The sequence below is a fragment of the Bos mutus genome, chromosome 16 (assembly GCF_027580195.1).
Source record: "Bos mutus isolate GX-2022 chromosome 16, NWIPB_WYAK_1.1, whole genome shotgun sequence".
NCBI lineage: Eukaryota > Metazoa > Chordata > Mammalia > Artiodactyla > Bovidae > Bos > Bos mutus.
This window is the reverse complement of record NC_091632.1, coordinates 60,665,187-60,688,995: the sequence shown is the minus strand read 5'-3', so window position 1 is coordinate 60,688,995 and position 23,809 is coordinate 60,665,187.

Here is a 23,809-nt window from a genome sequence, read left to right as displayed (position 1 = left end):
TTCTTTACCGCTGAGCTACCGGGGGAGCCCAACTAACCTATAACTGCAATATTTAACAAGAGAGACCATAAATTAAACTTATAAACTACTGTAGAGGTGGAGGCCTACTTTAAACAAGAAATATCTTAATTGGAAAGTTCTCAACTTTTATAGACAGTACTGTATGCTGTGTGTATGTAAATTTTGCTTATTATCTGTTAAATTGCAAAAAAAAAAAAATTGGAAAAGGTTAAATTTCTAAAAAGCTCAAATTAAAGGGAATGAAAAGAGAGTGAGGAGAAGATAACAAAGTAACTGGTATCACCTGTCCCCTGAGGCAGGAGGAAAAGGTGCCTAGGGAACATAGCTTGCGGGGAACTTGGAACTCTCGATGGATTTGTCACATTCTGAGCATGTGAAATGGTGGTCTGGATTTAACCTTCCAGTGTCAGAGCTATAGGAAGTTCTAACATTTTTCCTGTCAACCATAAAATACCTGCAAAGAAGGTCTCAACAGTACAATACAGTACACCCTGGAGATTTTATATGTAACCTTCACAGTCTGGACCAAAACAGACTGTCCCAACACAGATACACAACATGTAGAAGACACTTTGCTGAGGAAAGTCTTTTAAACCTGAATTATTTTGGATTATTAGGTTAAAAAATCTTGTTTGCATTTTTATTGAAATACGGTAGATTTATAATGTTAATTTCTGCTGTACAGCAAAGTGATTCAGTTATATATGCATATATACATACATATATATATATATATGGGGTTCCCAGGTGACTCGGTGGTAAAGAATCTGCCTGACAATGAAGGAGACACAGGTTCAATCCCTTGGTTGGGAAGATCCGTGGAGAAGGGAATATTGACCCACTCCAGTACTGGGAAATCCCGTGGACAGAGGAGCCTGGAAGGCTACAGTCCATGGGGTTACAAAGGAGTCAGACATGACTTAATGACAAAACAACAACAAACAAAACATGCATACATATGTGTGTGTCTGTGTAATATATATATATGGGCTTTCATGGTAGGCAGGGCTTTGAGCATCCTTTCCAAATCCACCCAAAAATGCACAGTTTGAATCACAGCACCGTACCATCCATTAAAGCCAAAAGTTTATTTCCCCAAAATCAAGACCGAGAATGTTATCTTTATGAAGGGGAAGCATAGCAAAAACATTGTATCTTCAATGAAGGAAAGGAGACTTGGTCTGGATGTAGGGGAGCTTTCGATCCAACACTAGGATCTTCCTTGGTATCAGTGCTATGGACTCTCAGCAGAGTCCAAGGAACGCATTATTTAGCACTCTTCCTTAGAAGTCTGTAAAACTCACATGGATGGGCCTTATGGCAGAAGACGCCAGTCATGGGGTCAGAGAAACCTGAGCCCCTCTAGGTGGCCTCGGGCAGATAACCCCTCTATGCCACAGGTTCCCACATAAAATAGAGACCATTATACCTATTTTTCAGGCTCGTTGCGAGGTTTAGAAACAATACCTGGTACATAGTGGGAATGAAATAAATGGGAAAGGATATAGTTTTATTTTCTAGATGACAGAGGTAATTTATTGTCTGGGACCAGAACACTAGCTAAGTAATCTCCAGGCCTCTGCTTTAGGTGCAAGACTTCTAATCCTCCTTCTCTTTGAAACACCGCAAACTCTGAAGCATCCTGGCCATAGAGATCATGTTTATTATCAGCAATGCGTCCTTTACTCCCCACTGGCCCACACTCCTTTTAGTCACCCTCACTGCCATCATGAGCTTGTCTGAATCTCCCTAGACACTGTCTTCATTTTAGCCATTTGCCTTTCTAGCCCACTGAGTCCCATCTTCTCTGAACAATTATTCACTTGAGTAGGTGACAAAGGGCTGATTTGGTTAATTCATCTGTGCCAATGTTCTGATCAGTGGTCATAGGTAACTTGCCCAGATAGGTGAACTTCAGGTGTGAGTGTGTGCTCAGCCGCTCAGGCATGTCTGACTCTTTGAGACTCCATGGACTGGAGCCTGCCAGTCCATGGAATTCTCAGGGAAGAATATTGGAGTGGGTTGTCATTTCCTCCTCCAAGCGATCTTCCTGACCCAGGGATTAAACCCATAGCTCTTGAGTCTCCTGCATTGGCAGGTGGGTTCTTTACCACTGTGCCACCTGAGAACTTGAGGTAAAGGAACTCTAGTAAATAAACGTCCTAGATAGTCTTTTTTTTTTTTTTTTTTTTTTGAGTTCAATGGCAAAGAGATCTTTACTCCGGGAGATCTCCCTACATAATCCAGGTGAAGAGGTACTGTGAGCTACTTGGCCATACTCAAGCAGAACACAATTAGGCTGCTTTATGTTGTATCTCCAGAGAGATCAACCTGGACAAGATCCCTGTGGTTCACCAGGGGCACTGACTGTCAGGGCTGAATGCTGCGAGTCCATCCCATAGCTGAACCAGATGGAAAGAACCAGAATCTTGTTCATTCTGAAACCATTCCCTTAGTTGTAGGGATCCAGATTCTTGGAACAGCATGGTTTTGAGACACTTTCATTATCATCTAAGCTCATGACTTGACGATTTTTGAAGCTGAAGCTCAGAGAAGGAAGAGTTGATTTGTTTGATGCCAGAGCTGGTGAAGGCTGAGCTGCGTCTGGAATCTAGGTTCCCTGGCTCCTGACCCAAAGCCCTCTATCTGCACCAATTTACGTGTATAAACCTTGGCACATCTTATCTGTTCTAGGAGAAGGGGCTCTGGTGGTGGAGGATCAGAACTAACCTCTGAACCCTATTTTACCACCAAGCATCTGGGAGAGTCTCAATGAATTGTCTCAGGTTCCATTTGCCCATCTGTAAACTGAGCAGAGTCCACTCCACATTGTCTGATGTCCCTGGCTATTACTCAGAATAGAGGAGAGCATCCTATCCACAAAAATCCTGAAAAAAAGCATTGGTTGAAGAAGAAAGGAGTTTAGAAAGTCAAACAGTCATTCACACATGTGTACACACACACACACACATCCAAGTTATTCCAATTTGTCACCATCCTCAGATTCAGAAGCCATGGATGCTGTTCTCCCTACTTGAAGTCTAGGGAACACTGACCTTTACGCTGACATCAGAAAACAGAATGGTTTCCGATTGGAAATGACAACCTATGGGCTGCTGCATGACAAGACCCTGGGGTAGGGAGCCTCTGTATCTTCTGCTATCTGCTGATGGATTGCTGCTGCAGGCACCCCAGACCTCTAAACAGACACTGAAGAGGGTGCAGACAGAGAGAGAAAGGACAAGTTAGCCACTGAAACTCATGACCGTAATAAAACAAAGTGCTTAAAGGGGACAGACGTCAATCTGGGAAAGGGAACGAGAGAGAAGGAGAGGGGAAAGGAGAGACAGAAAGAGACAGGAAGATGTGAAGGAGGACTAGAAGAAAGGGAGGGAAAGAGAATATGAGAATTTAGGGGACTGGAGTACACAGTTGAGACCCAAATTAATGACATGGACGATCAAGTTGAAGGACTTGCTAAAGCCCAGAGCAAATATTCAAACTGCACCCATAGTATACAAAGATCTTAGGATAAAATTTCCTTGGGGTGAGACTGCACAAAGTCTGGGTTGGATCTGCTGTATGGGCTCCCCAAAACTCCAGTCACTGTGGCCAACTCCAAGGAGAGGAGGTTTAGGTCACATGATTTCCAGACTCTGATTCTGATAGTGGCTTTTAGCCTTTCCATCATCCCGAACCTTGGAAATTTTTCTCTCTTTTCTCTCCCCTGGGCAAGCAAACTGCTGATGCTTTTGTATCAGCCATAAGGGCTGTGTTGTGAAGGGTGAGGGAATGTGCAAGAAAGCAGAAGATAATTCCCAGAAATCTCCTCCCAGAGGTTCCCAGGCAATATTTCTCTAAGAACTTTCTTCTCTAAGAACTCACTTGCATCAGCTTTGGTTGCCTGTTCACTGGCTCACAAGCCTTTCATCTGCAATTTCAACTGTTAAGTCTGTGAGACCCCCAGCCAAACCTCCTGTTTCCTCAAGGGAGCTGTCAGGGTCAGTGTGTGTGTTGTAAGCAGCCTCGCTCATTGCACAGACCTGGCATGATCAGGAGCCAGCCTCATTCCAGGACCACGTGACACAGGCAGGGTTACTCACTTGGTTGTCCTCCAGCAGGGGCAGCTAGGGACACCTCCCTAGAGTGACTACAACATTTATCATTGGGATGACTCAGCCGGAGCCTCCCTCTCCCTGCAAAGGGAATCTGAGGCCAGGGCTGGGGGTGGGAGTGTCGATTAGACCCATCTATGGCTGCAAGAGCACAGAAACTGCCCCTCACCTGGGAACCTTGAAGGACATGGTGAGTAAAGCTCAGGTCAATGGCTCAGAAACTCAGAATGAAACATGATTTTATTCTAGAAGCTTGGGTGACTGCTGGGGCTCGGTGTTCAAAACCCCAAGGAAGATCCTACTCAGCCACTAATGACAACATTTTCATTGCAGATTTGCATGCATTCCATCTCACTGATTTCACTCCCGTCTTTATTTTGTTTTTGTCATTTCTAAGGTCTTTCAAATATTTATCCCTAATGAGAGTGACGTCACACAGTCTTATGGCATGTCCTGCCTGGTTTCCTGGTTAAGGACAGGCTCCATTTCTTTTGTCTGAGCAGGTGATGCTTGTTTCTTGATCTTTATGTCACTGATGAGTGTGGTCTCACCTCCTCAATGTGCTCCTACACAGCACAAGCCTCCTCTTACAGTCCTAATTTCCTGCAGCATCCAGCCCACCAATAAGCACATGGCAGGTACTTACTCAACTCTTATTGTGTGATTGTATACACTGTTGAAGACCCAGGGGGAAAGGAGTTTCACAGACTCACCAGTTACCAAATCCAAGATCTAAATTCACTTAGAAGGAGATTTTGATAGCAAAACTAAAGCCTTCATTTTGCATGCCATCTCTTATTCAATTTCCAAAACAACATCTGTAGTGTAATTGGTTAATTTCCATCTGTTGCTTTCCTTCTTAACTCTGAGATGTTCTCCTGATGTCATCATTATAATCGTTTCTGGAGGTTTACAATAAAAACAACTGTGATTTGTACAGTGCTTAATCACAGGTATTTTACTTAGTGTGTCACATTCTATGATCAATGTAAATGCACCTCGAATTCTCTGATGACAGGGCGCCTTTGGCTCAGGGCCAGATGCTGCTCTGAAATCCGTGGCATGTCTGTCGTGTGGTCTGACAGTCCTTTCAGCCACTTCCAGCTCCCCATCCTGTTTTCTCTCTCAGGCATTGCCCCTAATAAATGCTCTTGTTCATGTACCCTGTCTTCACATCTGTTCTCAGAGGATCCAGTCTCTCCAGCCTGGCTACCATAGTCCCTTCTCCAGGGCATCCTGGTCTCTCTCCATCAGAGCACTGACCCAACTGCATTGAACTGTCTGTGTCTCCCTATCAGACCTGAATCACTAACCATTGTGTAATGAGATGGATGCTGGAAGCACTAGAGGAAGTGAGTCATTTCACTGGGAAGCTGAGGAGTGAGCAGTGGAAGTGTCGGGGTGGGGGGAATTCTTAATTGAGGTGTATTCAGCTGTGCCTTGAAGGATGGGCAGAATCCCCGAAAAGAGAATGATGGCCGGCTTTGGACGCAGACAGAAGAGAATGAAAAAAATGATGGTCTTTTCGCGCATGATGATTATGTTGGTACCGCTGGACTGTAACTGCAGAGATAGAGCAGCTGGATTGGAAATCCGTGCTGAATGGGTTTTACTTCATGCTGTATGTAATGGTGCTTGAGCAATTTACTTTTAAGTGAAGTATAGTTGATTTACAATGTGTTAGCTTTGAATGTACAGCAAAGTGATTCAGTTATATGTACATATATGGATATATATTTTTTCAGATCTTTTCCATTATAGGGTATTACAAGGTATTGAATATAGTTCCCTGTGTTAAATAGGAGGTCCTTGTTTATCTCTTTTATATATAGCATAGTGTATCTGTTAATCCCAAACTCCTAATTTATCCCTCCCTGCTCCACTTTCCCCTTTGGTAACCATAGGTTTTTTTCCCTATGTCTTTCAGTCTTTTCCATTTTCTAAATGTTTGTATCTGTTTTTTAAGATTCCACATCTACGTGATATCATACGATATCTGCCTTTCTCTGACAGACTTACTTCTTACACTATTTATAAGCACAGTGTCATCAAATACATGTTTCCTGTTATGAAACAAATCTCAGAGTGGTTGGAGCATCCTGTAAAATCACTCTGAGCCACATTGCCAATATAGACCCAGTAGTTATATTAGCTATGTAAATTTTAATCTAAAGGTGGCACAGTAGGAAAGAATCCACTTGCTAATACAGGAGGCGCAAAAGACTCGGGTTACCCTGGGCCAGGAAGATCCCCTGGAGGAGGAAATGGCAACCCAATCTAGTATGCTTGTCTGGAAAATTCCCTGGACAGAGGAGCCTAGCAGGGTACAGTCCATGGGGTCTCAAGGAGGTGGACACGACTGAGTGTACCCACACAATTTAAATTTAAATCCAACTAAAAATTCAGTCATAATAGACAGACATGGCTAGTGGCTGCTCCATATAGAGCAGTACAGTGAGGAGTTCAAGCAGATATGAATGAGGAAGCTGACAAAAGCTGGAGACCAGAGAGGTCAGGAGACAGTCACACAGCTGAGAGTAGATGAGTGAGGTTTGAAGCCTAAATTTTGTCAGTCTTAACCCAGAGCTATTTCCACCTGATTTTTTTTTTTTTTTTTTTTTGCTTTTCCCAGCTTCCTACAACTGGTTAGCAAGAAAGCTCATTCATGGGCAGATCCTAGCCCTGTGGTGCTGGCAGTGAGATAACTACAAAGATTCTAGGACCTAAGATAACTACCTAAGATAACTACAAAGATTCTAGGATCTTACCTAAGGTAAGATGACCAGGTTTGAATCTAGCTCTGCCATTTAGGAGTTGTAGAGCTTGTGGAAATGAATCAGCTCTCTGGGCTCCAAGTTCTTCACTGATAAACAGAGATGATGAATTCATTGTCATCTATTTCACAGTGTTGAAAAAAATCTACTTTTCAAAATCAGGTTAACTATATATTTTACATAGATGACATTTTTCTTTCTTCTTTTCCTTTTTATCTTTTTACTTTGTGCTGCACAGCATGTGGGATCTTAGTTCTCCAACCAGGGATCGAACCTGTGCCCCCTGCATTGGAAGTGCAGAGTCTTATCCACTAGACAGCCTGGGAATTCCCTCTTCTTCTGCAACTATAAAATGATATATGACTTTTGTAAATAATTTGCCCCTCAAAAGGCACTTTAAAAAGATTTCAAGACAAAAGTATTATTTAAAAAATAAAAGGCATTAAGTTTTACAAGTGAGTCTAAATTTTAGAACAGTGACCCTCAACCATGGTTATATATTAGAATTTCTTGAGAATTAAAAAAAACAAAAACAAAAAAACCTTGCTGCTCTGCCTAGCTAGACTTATGAAACCAAGATTTTAGAGGGGTAGAACCCAGAAACAATTTTTGAAGCTCTCCACATGATTCCAATGTGCAAACATATTTGGGAACTATGATTCTGAAAAGATAGCTCATCAAATTTTTAAAAACTACATGTACCACAAGTATGTAAAGAAAAGACACAGGTGGCAATCTATGCATTTATGCTCAGAAAAGAGCAGTTTTCACAAATGACTAGCTTATGTGCAAAGCTATAGACAGATATCCACCATTGTCAAGGTCCAGATAAAGCTGTTTTGTAAGGAATTAGGAACCTACAGCAACTGGCTTAGGATGTTGCTTAGTTGGGGACCAGATGGGGATAGGGTGACCCCGAGTGTGTTCATTGGTGTTTGCTTTCCGTCTGATACACACACACTTATAAAGCAGGGCAAGGGGTCAATTTTGCTATTTTATTTATTTATTTATTTTTTGGTAAGGAAATAGGTAAAGTACCTACTTAATGTTTCTCTTCACCTCAAACCCATTCCCAAGAAGTGATCTCTGATATGTTGGATGTGATGTCTGTGCTTAAGCAGATGACACAGACCCACACATAACACATGCACACACCCACGTACACACACACATATAACACACACATGTGCACTAGTGCACTTGGACTTCCACTGATAACTTTATCTTAGCCATTGTACCATATCAGGACATCAGGTTTATCTCATGTTTAATAAATGCTTAGTTTTATTGTTCCTGTGTATCATGGCTTATTTGGACATTCCCCAGTAGATAGTGAGTTTTCCCTTGCTTTTTTCTATTTCAAAGAACACTACAATAAACTCACTTGCATGTTTAACTTTTGAGCAAACACCATTGAAGGATAAATTCTTCGAAGGGTGACTGCTAGGTTAAAAAACTGACATTGTTGGGACTTCCCTGGTGGTCCTGTGGTGAAGCCTCTAAACTTCCAGGGCTGGGGGCATGGGTTTGGTCCCTGGTCAGAGAACTGAATTCTGCAAAGAGAATGCAGTGGTCATAGCAAACACTCTCTTTCAACAACACAAGAGATGACTTTCACATGGACATCACCAAATAGTCAATACCAAAATCAAACTGATTTCATTCTTTGTAGTTGAAGATGGAGAAGCTGTATACAGTCAGCAAAAACTGAAGACCTGGAGCTGACTGTGGCTCAGATCATCAACTTCTCATAGCAAAATTCAGGTTAAAACTAAAGAGAGCAGGGAAAACCACTAGGCCAGCCAGGTACGACTTAAATCAAATCCCCTATGAATATGCAGTGGAGGTAATGAATAGATTCAAGAGATTAGATCTAGGCAACAGCACGCCTGAAGAACTATGGACAGAGGTCCATAATATTGTCCAGGAGACAGTGAACAAAACCATCCCAAAGGAAAAAAAAAAAAAAGAGAGAAGGCAAAGTGGTTATCTGAGAAGGCTTTACAAATAGCTGAAGAAAGAAGAGAAGCACAAAGCAAGGGAGAAAGGGAAAGGTATACCCAACTAAATGCAAAGTTCCAAAGAACAGCATGGAGAGACAAGAAGGCCTTCTTCAATGAACAGTGCATAAAACTGGAAGAAAACAACCAATGGGGAAAGACAAGATATCTCTTCAGGAAAACTGGAGATATCAAGGGAACATTTTGCCCAAAGATGAGCACAATAAAGGACAGAATTGGTAGAAACCTGGTAGATGCTGAAGAGATCAAGGAGAGATAGAAAGAATACACAGAAATACTGTACCATAAAAGATCTTAATGAACCGATTACTACGATGGTGTGGTCAGTCACCCAGAGCCAGACATTCTGTAGTACAAAGTCAAATGGGACTTAGGAAGCACTGCTCTTAATAAAACTGGATGCGATGAAATTCCAGTAGAGCTATTCAAACTCTAAACAATGATGGAGGGAGGAGCTAAGATGGCGGAGGAGTAGGACGGGGAGAACACTTTCTCCCCCACAAATTCATCAAAAGAACATTTAAACGCCGAGTAAATTCCACAAAACAACGTCTGAAAGCCGGCAGAGGACATCAGGAACCCAGAAAAGCAACCCAAGTCTTCGAAAGGAGAGAGAAGAAATACAGCTCCACTCACCAGAACACCTACACAAGCTTCCCTAACCAAGAAACCTTGACAAGCCACCTGTACAAACCCACACAGAGCGAGGAAACGCCACAATAAAGAGAACTCCACAAACTGCCAGAATACAGAAAGGACACCCCAAACTCAGCAATTTAAACAAGATGAAGAGACAGAGGAATACCCAGCAGATAAAGGAACAGGATAAAAGTCCACCAAACCAAACAAAAGAGGAAGAAATAGGGAATCTACCTGATAAAGAATTCCAAATAATGATAGTGAAATTGATCCAAAGTCTTGAAATCAAAATGGAATCACAGATAAATAGCTTGGAGACAAAGATTGAGAAGATGCAAGAAAGGTTTAACAAGGACCTAGAAGAAATAAAAGAGAGTCAATATAAAATGAATAATGCAATAAATGAAATTAAAAACACTCTGGAGGCAACAAATAGTAGAATAACAGAGGCAGAAGATAGGATTAGTGAATTAGAAGATAGAATGGTAGAAATAAATGAATCAGAGAGGATAAAAGAAAAACGAATTAAAAGAATGAGGACAGTCTCAGAGACCTCCAGGACAATATTAAACGCTACAACATTCGGATCATAGGGGTTCCAGAAGAAGAAGACAAAAAGAAAGACCATGAGAAAATACTTGAGGAGATAATAGTTGAAAACTTCCCTAAAATGGGAAAGGAAATAATCACCCAAGCCCAAGAAACCCAGAGAGTCCCAAACAGGATAAACCCAAGGCAAAACACCCCAAGACACATATTAATCAAATTAACAAAGATCAAACACAAAGAACAAATATTAAAAGCAGCAAGGGAAAAACAACAAATAACACACAAGGGAATTCCCATTAGGATAACAGCTGATCTTTCAGTAGAAACTCTTCAAGCCAGGAGGGAATGGCAAGACATACTTAAAGTGATGAAAGAAAATAACCTACAGCCCAGATTATTGTACCCAGCAAGGATCTCATTCAAATATGAAGGAGAAATCAAAAGCTTCTCAGACAAGCAAAAGCTGAGAGAATTCAGCACCACCAAACCAGCTCTCCAACAAATACTAAAGGATGTTCTCTAGACAGGAAACACAAAAACAGTGTATAAACTCGAACCCAAAACAATAAAGTAAATGGCAACGGGATCATACTTATCAGTAATTACCTTAAATGTAAATGGGTTGAATGCCCCAACCAAAAGACAAAGACTGGCTGAATGGATACAAAAACAAGACCCCTACATATGTTGTCTACAAGAGACCCACCTCAAAACAGGGGACACATACAGACTGAAAGTGAAGGGCTGGAAAAAGATTTTCCATGCAAATAGGGACCAAAAGAAAGCAGGAGTAGCAATACTTATATCAGATAAAATAGACTTTAAAACAAAGACTGTGAAAAGAGACAAAGATGGTCACTACCTAATGATCAAAGGATCAATCCAAGAAGAAGATATAACAGTTATAAATATATATGCACCCAACATGGGAGCGCCCAAGCAATATGTAAGACAAATGCCAACAAGTATGAAAGGAGAAATTAACAATAACACAATAATAGTGGGAGACTTTAATACCCCACTCACACCTATGGATAGATCAACTAAACAGAAAATTAACAAGGAAGCACAAACGTTAAACGATACAATAGACCAGTTAGACCTAATTGATATCTATAGGACATTTCATCCCAAAACAATGAATTACACCTTTTTCTCAAGCGCACATGGAACCTTCTCCAGGATAGATCACATCCTGGGCCATAAATCTAGCCTTGGTAAATTCAAAAAAATAGAAATCGTTCCAAGCATCTTTTCTGACCACAATGCAGTAAGATTAGATCTCAATTACAGGAGAAAAACTATTAAAAATTCCAACATATGGAGGATGAACAACACCCTGCTGAATAACCAACAAATCACAGAAGAAATCAAAATTTGCATAGAAACTAATGAAAATGAAAACACAACAACTCAAAACCTGTGGGACACTTTAAAAGCAGTCCTAAGGGGAAAGTTCATAGCAATACAGGCATACCTAAAGAAACAAGAAAAAGTCAAATAAATAACCTAACCCTACACCTAAAGCAACTAGAAAAGGAAGAAATGAAGAACCCCAGGGTTAGTAGAAGGAAAGAAATCTTAAAAATTAGGGCAGAAATAAATGCAAAAGAAACAAAAGAGACCATAGCAAAAATCAACAAAGCCAAAAGCTGGTTCTTTGAAAGGATAAATAAAACTGACAAACCATTAGCCAGACTCATCAAGAAACAAAGGAGAAAAATCAAATCAATAAAATTAGAAATGAAAATGGAGAGATCACAACAGACAACACAGAAATACAAAGGATCATAAGAGACTACTATCAACAATTATATGCCAATAAAATGGACAACGTGGAAGAAATGGACAAATTCTTAGAAAAGTACAACTTTCCAAAACTGGACCAGGAAGAAATAGAAAATATTAACAGACCCATCACAAGCACGGAAATTGAAACTGTAATCAAAAATCTTCCAGCAAACAAAAGCCCAGGTCCAGATGGCTTCACAGCTGAATTCTACCAAAAATTTAGAGAAGAGCTAACACCTATCCTGCTCAAACTCTTCCAGAAAATTGCAGAGGAAGGTAAACTTCCAAACTCATTCTATGAGGCCACCATCACCCTAATACCAAAACCTGACAAAGATCCCACAAAAAAAGAAAACTACAGGCCAATATCACTGATGAACATAGACGCAAAAATCCTAAACAAAATTCTAGCAATCAGAATCCAACAGCACATTAAAAGATCATACACCATGACCAAGTGGGCTTTATCCCAGGGATGCAAGGATTCTTCAATATCCGCAAATCAATCAATGTTATACACCACATTAACAAATTGAAAAACAAAAACCATATGATTATCTCAATAGATGCAGAGAAAGCCTTTGACAAAATTCAACATCCATTTATGATAAGAACTCTCCAGAAAGCAGGAATAGAAGGAACATACCTCAACATAATAAAAGCTATATATGACAAACCCACAGCAAACATTATCCTCAATGGTGAAAAATTGAAAGCATTTCCTCTAAAGTCAGGAACAAGACAAGGGTGCCCACTTTCACCATTACTATTCAACATAGTTTTGAAAGTTTTGGCCACAGCAATCAGAGCAGAAAAAGAAATAAAAGGAATCCAAATTGGAAAAGAAGAAGTAAAACTCTCACTGTTTGCAGATGACATGATCCTCTACATAGAAAACCCTAAAGACTCCACCAGAAAATTACTAGAACTAATCAATGACTATAGTAAAGTTGCAGGATATAAAATCAACACACAGAAATCCCTTGCATTCCTATACACTAATAATGAGAAAACAGAAAGAGAAATTAAGGAAACAATTCCATTCACCATTGCAACGGAAAGAATAAAATACTTAGGAATATATCTACCTAAAGAAACTAAAGACCTATATATAGAAAACTATAAAACACTGGTGAAAGAAATCAAAGAGGACACTAATAGATGGAGAAATATACCATGTTCATGGATTGGAAGAATCAATATGGTGAAAATGAGTATACTACCCAAAGTAATTTATAGATTCAATGCAATCCCTATCAAGCTACCAACTGTATTCTTCACAGAGCTAGAACAAATAATGTCACAATTTGTATGGAAATACAAAAAACCTCGAATAGCCAAAGCTATCTTGAGAAAGAAGAATGGAACTGAAGGAATCAACCTGCCTGACTTCAGGCTCTATTACAAAGCCACAGTTATCAAGACAGTACGGTACTGGCACAAAGACAGAAATATTGATCAATGGAACAAAATAGAAAGCCCAGAGATAAATCCACGTACATATGGACACCTTATCTTTGACAAAGGAGGCAAGAATATACAATGGATTAAAGACAATCTCTTTAACAAGTGGTGCTGGGAAATCTGGTCAACCACTTGTAAAAGAATGAAACTAGAACACTTTCTAACACCTTACACAAAAATAAACTCAAAATGGATTAAAGATATCAACATAAGACCAGAAACTATAAAACTCCTCGAGGAGAACATAGGCAAAACACTCTCTGACATACATCACAGCAGGATCCTCTATGACCCACCTCCCAGAATATTGGAAATAAAAGCAAAAATAAACAAATGGGACCTAATTAAACTTAAAAGCTTCTGCACAACAAAGGAAACTATTAGCAAGGTGAAAAGGCAGCCTTCAGAATGGGAAAAAATAATAGCAAATGAAGCAACTGACAAACAACTAATCTCAAAAATATACAAGCAACTCCTACAGCTCAACTCCAGAAAAATAAATGACCCAATCAAAAAATGGGCCAAAGAACTAAATAGACATTTCTCCAAAGAAGACATACAGATGGCTAACAAACACATGAAAAGATGCTCAACATCACTCATTATCAGAGAAATGCAAATCAAAACCACTGTGAGGTACCATTTCATGCCAGTCAGAATGGCTGCGATCCAAAAGTCTACAAGCAATAAATGCTGGAGAGGGTGTGGAGAAAAGGGAACTCTCTTACACTGTTGGTGGGAATGCAAACTAGTACAGCCACTATGGAGAACAGTGTGGAGATTCCTTAAAAAACTGGAAATAGAACTGCCTTATGATCCAGCAATCCCACTGCTGGGCATACACACTGAGGAAACCAGAAGGGAAAGAGACACATGTACCCCAATGTTCATCGCAGCACTGTTTATAATAGCCAGGACATGGAAGCAACCTAGATGCCCATCAGCAGATGAATGGATAAGAAAGCCGTGGTACATATACACAATGGAGTATTATTCAGCCATTAAAAAGAATACATTTGAATCAGTTCTAATGAGATGGATGAAACTGGAACCTATTATACAGAGTGAAGTAAGCCAGAAAGAAAAACACCGATACAGTATACTAACGCATATATATGGAATTTAGAAAGATGGTAACAATAACCCTGTGTACGAGACAGCAAAAGAGACACCGATGTATAGATCAGTCTTATGGACTCTGTGGGAGAGGGAGAGGGTGGGGAGATTTGGGAGAATAGCATTGAAACATGTATAATATCATGTATGAAACGAGTCGCCAGTCCAGGTTCGATGCACGGTACTGGATGCTTGGGGCTGGTGCACTGGGACGACCCAGAGGGAGGGTAGGGGAGGGAGGAGGGAGGAGGGTTCAGGATGGGGAACGCGGGTATACCTGTGGCGGATTCATTTTGATATTTGGCAAAACAAATACAATATTGTAAAGTTTAAAAATAAAATAAAATTTAAAAAATAAATAAAAATAAAATTAAACAAAAATAAATAAATAAGCAATGATGCCATCAAGGTGTTGCATTCAATATGTCAGCAAATCTGGAAGATCCAGCAGTGGCCACAGGACTGGAAAAGTCAATCCTCATCCCAATTCACAGGAAGGGTAGGACTAAAGAATGTGCTAACCATCAGACAATTGCACTCATCTCCCATGCTAGTAAGGTCATGCTTAAATTTTTGCATGAAGGTTTCAGCATTATGCGAACCAAGGATTTCCAGATGTCCAAACTATGCTTAGAAAAAGAGGAATCAGAGATTAGATTGCCAACATTCGCTGGATCATACAGAAACCAAGGGAATTCCAGAAAAACATCTACCTCTGTTTCATGAACTACACTGAAACCTTTCACTGTGTGGATATAACAAACTGTGGAAAGTTCTCAAAGATGGGAATACCAGACCATTTTGTTTTTCTTCTGAGAAACCTGTTGTGGATCAAGAAGCAATGGTTAGAATACTGTATGGAACAACTGGTTGGTTCAAGACTGAGAAAGGAATACAACAGGACTGTCTGCTGTCACTCTGTTTATTTAACCTGTATGCTGAGCACATCATGAGAAATGCCAGGCTGGATGAGATACAAGCTGGAATCAAGATAGCTGGTAGAAATACCAACCTCATATTTGCAGATGATACCACTCTAATGGCAGAAAGCAAAGAGGAACTAAAGAGCCTCTTGATGAGGGTGAAGGAGGAGAGTGAAAGAGCCAGCTTTAAACTCAATATTAAAAAAACTAAGATCATGGAATCTGGCCCCATTACTTCATGGGAAATAGAAGGGAAAAAGTTAAGAGTAGACAGATTTCCTCTTCTTGGGCTCCAAGATCACTGCAGATGGTGACTGCAGCCATGAAATCAGATGATTGCTTCTTGGCAGGAAAGTGATAACAAACCTAGACGAGTGTGTTGAAAAGCAGAGACATTACTCTGCCAACAAAGGTCAATACAGTCAAGACTATGGTCCTCCCAGTGGTCATGCACAGTTGTGAGAGCTGGATCGTAAAGACGGCATAATGCCAAAGAATTGATGCTTTTGGACTGTGGTGCTGGAGAAGACTCCTAAAAGTCCCTTGGACAGCAAGGAGAACAAACCAGTCAATCTTAAGGGAAATCAACCCTGAATACTTGTTGAAAAGACTGATGCTGAAGCTGAAGCTCCAGTATTTTGGTCATCTGATATGAACACCTAATTCATTGGAAAAGTCCCTGATGCTGGGGAAAATTGAAGGCAAAAGAAGAAGAGGGCATCAGAGGATGAGATGGCTGGATGGCATCACTGATGCAATGGACATGAACTCAGGTAAACTTTAGGAGATGGTGAGGGACAAGGAGGCCTGGTGTGTTGCAGTCCATGGGATCACAAAGAATCAGACACGACTGGGCGACTGAAAAACAACAGGGAACCAGATCCCACATGCCACACAGTGCGGCCAAAAAATATAAAGAAATAAAAAGCAGACATTGTCAAACTGCCTCCAAAAAGGCTACAGAAATTTATATTTTCTCATAATAATGCAAAGTGTTCATTTCACACACCCTCCTGGACACTGGTCTTTATTTTTTAACTGACTCACTTAATGGATATGTAAAGGTGCTTTGCAAATAATTACATATGTATAATATGTGCTGAAGAATTGATGCTTTCAAATTGTGGTGATGGAGAATACTCTTGAGTCCCTTGGATAACAAGGAAATAAAACCAGTTAATCCTAAAGGAAATCAACTGTGAATATTCATTGAAAGAACTGATGCTGAAGTTGAAGGTCTAATACTTTGGCCACATGTTGCAAACAGTCGATTCACTGGAAAAGACCCTGATGCTGGAAAAGATTGAAGGCAAAATGAGATAGAATGGCAGAGGATATGATGGTTAGATAGCATCTGTGACTCAATGGATATGAATCTGAGAAAACTCCAGGAGATAATGGAGGACAGAGGAACCTGGTGTGCTGCAGTCCATGATGTTCCAAAGATTCTGACATGACTTAGTGACTGAACAACAAGTACAGATACAAGATATTCTGACCAATGACTTTTCTGAAAGGACCCACATCAAAAGTGGCTGTCTGAGCCTCTGAAAACAGTACCATCCAGAGGGTTCTGCTATAATATCCTGTTGTTTTCTGGAAATAGTGCTTTGGGGCTTGGATCCTAATTTCTTAGGCCATGATGCTAGTCTTCCCAGGTGATGTGGTTGTAAATAATCAGTGAGAGGGAGGGACTCTCTGGCAGAGACAGCTATCAAAGCTTTTATGCAAAATAGTTGAATACCACAGCACACAGGCCCACTCCTGACACCTGCAATGGTATCAAGTGAGCCAGGCAGGGAGTAATTTAGGAGGGCCTTGCCTCAGTTCTTCCCGGGTGGCTCAGATGGGAAAAGTGTCTGCTTACAATGCGGGAGACCCAGGTTCAATCCCTGGGTCGGGAAGACCCTCTGGAGAAAGAAATGGCAGCCCACTCCAGTACTCTAGCCTGGAAAATCCCATGGATGGAGAAGCCTGATAGGCTACAGTCCGTGGCATTGCAAAGAGTTGGATATGACTGGCCGACTTCACTTTGCTTCAGTTCTAGCTTCAAAGATTTTATTCCATCTTCTTGCCCCCCTTTAAGACTTTTCATTTTAATCATTCATAGGGGAGCTGTGAAATGGAGGCTTCAGCATATACTAACTCATTTTTATAAGTGTAAGCCTCAACCCTATTCAAATAGTGCAGAATATCCTCTTTAAGTTAATATGGATTCTGTTTTCTGTTCTCTGTCTTCTTTTTTTTTTTCCAGAAAAACAAACCAAAATAGGACCACAGATTGTTCTATTCTTCTTTGAAATTTAGGGGCAAATTGCAAGCATATTTTGAATACTAGTTGGGACCTACGAAATAGAGCCAAGAGCGTCCCCTGTTGACTATGACTTAAAAAGAACGGGAGTCTGACTTGAAGCTCCTTTTTCTCTGCCATGAGATCCACTCAGCCCAACACCACCCGGGAGAGACCTGATCCTCCTTCAAGAACCAAAGGACCTCTTTCATGTCCAATGGAGCCTTACTTGTCATAAAGTTTTTCGCTCCTGCCTCTCCTACACACTTCATCCCTCCAAGAAACTGTGACTAGCCCAGTAGTTTACTTGTTTCCATCTCCCCTACGCCCATCTCCCAATTATGAATTCCTCCGTTTGTACCTTGGTCTTCCGCATCTATATATCTCTAGTTTGTAGCACCTCACAAGTTGGTTGCCCATTAACATAACAAATGACATTCATAGGGTATGTGACAAAAACACCAGTGCTCCCCAAATATTCCATAGCTCCTGCATATTTCCCAGTCTCCCTTGCACTTAAGATGGGGTCGTGTGACTAGCTCTGGCTCATGGGTGTAAGTGTGAGTAAAGAGATACATAGTGTTTGCTGTCCCAGGCAGTCAAGGGGGAATGGAAGCACCACACGTGCTCTCTCCTGCCTCTATGGCTGGAAGCAAAGGCCACTGAGATAGCAAAGTTGCAAGATGGAAGCAACTCAGATTCTCACCACTGTTGAAAAGTGGCCATCAAAGAAAGCAGGGTTACCTGTAGCAGACTGTTAAGAAAGTAAGAAATAAGCCTTGGGGATTTGGAGGTTAGGTGTCACAGAAAAACTTAGCTTACCCTAACAGATGTGAGTTCACAAGTTGAAAATATAAGGAGGAGAGAAGCTCATGGAACATGACAGCATCATTTACTAGGGAGATCTTGTGTATCCTGAAACATGTCAGTCAGGATTTGTGCCATGGATTTGAGGATTCCCAAGCAAAATGGGGACACAATCAGCCCCATTTATATGGATGGAGAACCCAAGGCATAGAGAAGTGAAGGGATTGTTTTCTAGAATTATTTGTGAGAGCAGCATCGGAACACGGACCTAGATTTCATCTCAGCTATTTCTGACCACTCTTCCTGGATGGAATTTCCCCTCCCCTGATATTTGTGTCCTCTGAGGTTCTAGGAATAAGACTGACCAGTATTTAGACACTGGACAGACTTTGCATATCTAAAGCTAGTCCCATTGAACATTTTCTGTTTTGAAACAACATGGTGGCAAAAAGGTTAACAGTGAATTTGAATTTTATTTCTAGGCAGACATCCTGAGCCCTGGGGGAAAGTTTGCATCTACCCTGTGGCCCAGATAATGCAATATGAGGGTGAGCAAGGACATCTTAGAACATTCTGTTCTCCTCCCCTGAGACTAATTAAAATCTGTAGCATCTTTCTTGTTGACCAGGCTGACTTACGAATTGAAACAGAACTGTGATGTTTTCATTAGCTTTCTCTTATCCCTCTTGGCCTTGTCAGCAGAGAGAAATTTGGATGATAAGGCTTCAAGCACTGGAGGCCCAGGGAACAAAACTCCTCCCACCTCAAACCAATACACCATTATTATGCACTGAACAAGATCCCAGAAAGGGTGGTGCAAGATTGGGAGTATGGTGATAACTTCCAATCTCAGTCTCAGTTCATCCATATAAGGAAAAGCTAAATACCAAGATACTACCCTCAGGAGTCCTGATGAACAATAAATCTGTAACTTTGCATTTGTTGTTCCAGTAAACCAGCTCCTGACCTCTGCCTTCCTAATGGACCATCCCTCTGCCAGGTTGGGAGAGCTCCTGCTAACGAAGAACCAAAAGTGTCTAAAAACCATCAAGATCCCTTTCTTCCCTGTTGAGCTAGAAGGTATTTCTTCTGCACATGCAAATGGCCTATTAGTCAGCCATAGAGATTGTCCCAAATAATATCCGAGCCTCTGGGAATGGGGTACATAATTTAGATTGTGTTGTTTTTTCTGCTTCAGTATGCAGACCTCCAAATCAGCACCCTCTGTGGAATTATTTATCACCCGAATGGCCCCAGAAGGAGCGGGGGCAGCCTATGTTTCAGTGAGGAAGCTATGATTGACAACTTTTCAAAACAAACAACAACCAACCAGAAAAAAACCCTCTAAGACAAAGATTGCAGCCCCACGACCTGTTTCTGAGTTTTCTAAATTGAAATCCAAGGCCTGGGTATGGCTGGGAAAAGCTGTTTTAGCCTTGAAGCCCCCCCCCCGCCTCACCACAATAGCAGGGAGAAGCACCAGTATCAAAAGTAGGACCTCAGAGGAAGGGTAAGGATGAAGCAGGATAAATGCACCAAAAGTTCTCTCAGGGAGCAGGACTGGACCTCCCTAGAAAGGAGGCTCTCCCACATGGACTTACAGGCTGTCATGATTACCCAACCCAGTCCCAAGGCTTAAGAGCCTGAAACTCTAGGTCTGGGATCTGTTCCTCATTCCATCACTATATTACAGGTGACCTTGGGATAATAAACTAGCTTCTGGATGAGAATCAGCTTAGGAAAAGAAGAAAGACAAGATTGTCATAAATCTGGTACTAAGAGGAACATGAAATTGCCCGAGAATTTCTTCTCATAAACGGCAATTAGATTTCTGTCCTGTGTTCTTTCTCAGTACAGGTAAGTTTGGACTTCCTCAGAAACATCTTGCCCTAAACATCCTTCAAGTCCTTCTGTGGCAACAGGTCTCTCTTGGTGATGAGTGTTTCCCTTAAATTTGGGAATAAACGAAAAATGTTTACCCTTATCATTTCTATTCAATTTTGTACTGGAGGTCCTAACCGGTTTAATAAGGGGAGACAAATAAATAAAAGTACACAGCTGGAAATGAAGAAGAAAATTTGCTTGTATTGTAGACAATATAATCATCTATATAGATAGTCACAAAGAATCCAACATATATCATCATTGATTTTCCAAAGAAAATGGAAATGGATAATTTTATAACAAATGATGCTGGAACAATTGAATTATCTACATATTTTCAAATGATGAAAAAACTTTGGTCTTTCCCTCAATAATATATAAAAATGAACTCTAAATGGATCATAAACAAAAATAAAATTGAAGCTATAAAACTTCTAGAAGAAAATAGAGGAGAAATCTTTGTGCACTTGGATTAGTCAAAGATAAATTAAATAAGATATACAAAACATGCACTATAAAACATTGTATGTGTACTAAGTCACTTCAGTTGCATCCAACTCTTTTCGACCCCATGGACTATAGCCCACCAGGCTCCTCTGTCCATTGGATTCTCCTTGCAAGAATACTGAAGTGGGTTGCTGTGCCCTCCTTCAGGGAATCTTCCCCACCTAAGGATCAAATTCAAATACGTTTGCTTTTGAAAAATATTGTTAATAAAACAAAAAGACAAGTTACAGACTGAGAAAAATATTTGAAAAGCATGCATTTAATTAAAATATGGTATCCAGAATATATAAAGAGCACTTAAAATTTAGTAATAAAATGACAAACAACTCAATTTAAAAATTGACAAAAGGTTTGAACAGACACTTCACCAAAGATACATAAATGGCAAAATATGTAAAAATAATTCACATCATCATTATATATTAAGGAAATGTAAATTAAATCCACAATAAGAAACCACTACATTCCCATTAGAAAAGCTAAAACCAAGTGTTGCTGAGGATGTGGAAGAACTGGAACACTCTTTGCTGGCAGGAATGCAAAAATGGTACAGCCACTTTGGGAAATAATTTGTTTCTTTTAAAGTTCAGTATGCACATACCATGACTCACAATTTTATTCCTAGGCATTTATCCAAGAGTAACGAAAACATATGTTCACAAAGAGATTCTTATATGAATGTACGTGGTAGCTTCATTGTAAATACCCCAAACTGTGAAGAATCCAAACGTCCATCAACCTGTGAATGTTTATACAAACTGGCACATCCATACAACAAAATACTCCTTAGCATTAGAGTCTAACAAACTACCGATGATGCAACAACAGGGATGGATCTTTAAAGAATTATGCTAAGTGAAAGAAGGCAGATGCAAACGCTTGTGGTTCCATTTCTACGAAATTCTAAAAAAGGTAAAACTGTAGTGACAGGAAGAAGGTACTTCAGTAGTTGCCAAGAATATAGTGAATTGTTTTGACTCCAAGGGGGCATGAAAGATCTCTTTAAGATGTTGGGAGTGTTTGCCGGATGATAAAAATGGATTCTCATGGTGCTTACATAACTATAAATATAATTATGTATAAATTTGTTAAATCTCTCTCATTGAAAATTGTGAATTGTATGTAAATTATGACCCAAAGCTGAATTTATGTATTAACCACATTTAATATATGTGCATGTAAAATATACCTACATATATACAATAATAAATAATATAAAAATATAAGATAAATAAAATTTATTATTTAAAATGACCATATTCATGTGGAAAGGATTACAGACCACACACAGCTTGGTCCTCTTCATCCCTGACAGGACATAAAAACCTTTGGCAAGAGACTTTGAATTCCAGTTTCTCCTTGCGTCAGTATTGTTCTTCCTGTTGCCTCTGGGATGGTAAAAGGGTGAAGCCATAGTCTAAGAAACACCAGACTCTTCTAAATTCAAAATTCTTCTAAAATAGATCCTGTATAAATACAAGCTGTCATTATTGTGCAGATCTGCAAATGGACTGAAACCTTGTGCTCTTGGGCAAGAACTGTGGAAGCATTGATGCCAACACAAATAGTTAATCAAAATATGTGCCTGTTGAAAAATGGAGCAGCCAATCCTCAGGACTCTTGGCTGGCAAAGGAATCATTTTGGCTAAAGCAGTGTATGCTTCTTCTGAAGCAAAACCTCATGGGTATACTAATAAATATGATGCAACGAAACTTGTCCTGCAGAGTAGAAGGACAAGGAAAGAGGCACTTTCTTCTGCCATGTATCTATTTACTTCGCATTTGTTGAGCCAAGTAGGTATTGAGAACACAGTACATGCCAGTTACTGTGAAAGGCACTGCAGAAGATGCTAATGAGAAAGGGCAGGGGACAGACACATGCTGGTCTGTACAACATGTTATGCTTCCAAAGTGTACTTTTAAACCCTTCAATTCTTATAAATTGATAACTCTAAATAGATATATCAGAAAGTAAGAACAAATTAAATGAGTTAAGTATGCAACTCAAGAAATCAGAAAAAAAAAAAAAAAAATACCCTGAAGGGAAATAGAAGAAATAAATTAATAAAGATAAAAGCAGAAATTAGTAAGTGGGGGAGAAAAAAAAAAAGGCAGAAAAACTATAGCACAACAAACAGAGCCAAAAGCTGGATCTTAGGGAGAAAAAAACAAAAAGCAAGAGCAAAAACTAGATAAATTACTAGATTGCCTAATCAGAAAAAAAGTTGGAGAGGTCATAAAAAATAAATAAAACTAATATGTGGGAAATAATTATAGGAACTGAAGAAAATAAGAGTCATAAAAGATGTTTTTGCTAGTTCCATGTAAATAAATGTACATGGAAAATTTGAAACCTGATTCAATATAAGAATTGAACATAACATTGATAACAAAACCAACAGTACAGCAAAAAGATAACCAATGTGAGTGATATTTATTAATTTAGGTGCAAAATCCTAAATAAAATATTAGCAACAAAAATGTCAGTGGCACATTAGCATACACCATAACCAAGTGGGACTTACTCCAGAAAGTAAAACTATTTCTGTTGTCCTTGTTCCAGTAGTTTAATATTAGGAAATCCATTAAGGAAATGTATCATAATCATAGATCTAAAAAGGCAAATGACCATCTCAGATGTTGAAAAAATATTTGACATTATTCAAATTATTGAATTGATAAAAGGTACTGAAAATAGGGAGAAAAAGTCAGATACTACATACATGTGTGCATTTATCAGAAAAAAAATGCATATGTATGGACTCCTCCATCCATGGAATTCTCCAGGCAAGAATACTGGAGTGGGTAGTCATTTTCTTCTCCAGGTTATCTTCCTGACCCAAGGATCAAATTCATGTCTCCTGCATTGCAGGCAGATTATTTATCACCAAGCCACCAGGGAAACCCT